This window comes from Alosa sapidissima, chromosome 20 (genome assembly GCF_018492685.1).
Source record: "Alosa sapidissima isolate fAloSap1 chromosome 20, fAloSap1.pri, whole genome shotgun sequence".
In the NCBI taxonomy this organism is placed as follows: domain Eukaryota; kingdom Metazoa; phylum Chordata; class Actinopteri; order Clupeiformes; family Clupeidae; genus Alosa; species Alosa sapidissima.
The window spans coordinates 18,827,588-18,828,956 of NC_055976.1; positions in this window are offsets into that span (position 1 = coordinate 18,827,588).

Below are 1,369 nucleotides of genomic sequence, written 5' to 3' on the forward strand. Positions count from 1 at the left end.
CTTAATAAAAAATGCCATTTATTTCCGTAAATCACACACCACATATTTCTGTAAATTGCTCAGCCCCAGAGTATCCCTCCAACATGTAGAGCTATGAGCTTGCTGTGGTGAGATACAGGTCAAAATATAAGAATTTTTATAATATGATTTTTATATTTTAATTCTTTAAAAATCTAAATAAAATCAATGCTAGTACTAATACATGAAATGATTTAGGCAGATCTGGATAGCCTAGACTCTGCTGAAAAAAACAATATATAATATGTGTGTGTGGCACTTACAATGACCAGAATAAATCCTTATGAATAAAGGTAGTGAAAATGCCCTAAAAACAGCTTAGGGTTCTAAGGGTTAAGGTACATCACATGCCTACAACTACACTGTCTGTAAGAGAGACAGGTAAAGGTGTGATGGGATGAGTCTTAGCAGTTAATATATGAATAGCCTCCCCTGGCCTAATAAAAAAAAACAGTAAACCTATATTAACAATTACATTATTGCTGGCAATGGAATCATGTAGTGAGCAGTTGACCTGTAAATGCACACTTTCTCTCATGTGTCGCTGCCGAATTTGAACCAATTTCTCTCAACAGGGCTACTTGCTCACTGAAACTGAACACTAGATCTTCCATGTGAGGAGGGCCCAACACACATTTTAATTATTTTCTAAGGCTTTTGATATTTGGGGTTATTACATAACCTACCTAAGTAAAATTAATTATTATTTACTACACGTCTCCCCTGCACACATGCAAGTTCGTCAGGGAGGAGGAAGGGCCATTTATACTTCCCTTAATTATTGCAAACATAGACTTGGTTGCAACTTCCGAACAGTTTTTGTGACTTTGCTACTTTGTTAATATTTGGGAAACTGCAAGTAAGGGACTGTGACCGCACAGCCAAGGTTGCTGAAGTGCCAGGAGGGCGCAGCACATGCACTTTAAGCTCACGATATTCAGACCGGTCCAAAAACGTTAACGGCCCACCGGGAATCCTCCCGAGCTCCCAAATAGCAACTCCAGGCCTGCCTGATTGGTTCAAAGATTTAGAACCCAACTTCAGTGGTGAGATAAATGTGTGCTGGTCATGTAGGTATTTTGGTGGAAAAAAAACTGATCATAAAATGTGACGGAACCTATTGTTATTTTTCACAACTTGCCAGAGTTAAGTTAACTTGTTTATTAGTAAAGCACAACGAACAGGCATTAAAACAGTGGCCCTTGTCTGGCCTAGAACTTAAAGAGAGAGAACTTCCTTAACCAATCACAAATATCCCCAGGGTGTCCGCCCGCCCCCTTCTCGCCAGGCTGCCAATCATCAGTTGCTCGGGGTTATACATAGCACGGGCGCGCTGATGATCAACAGCGGT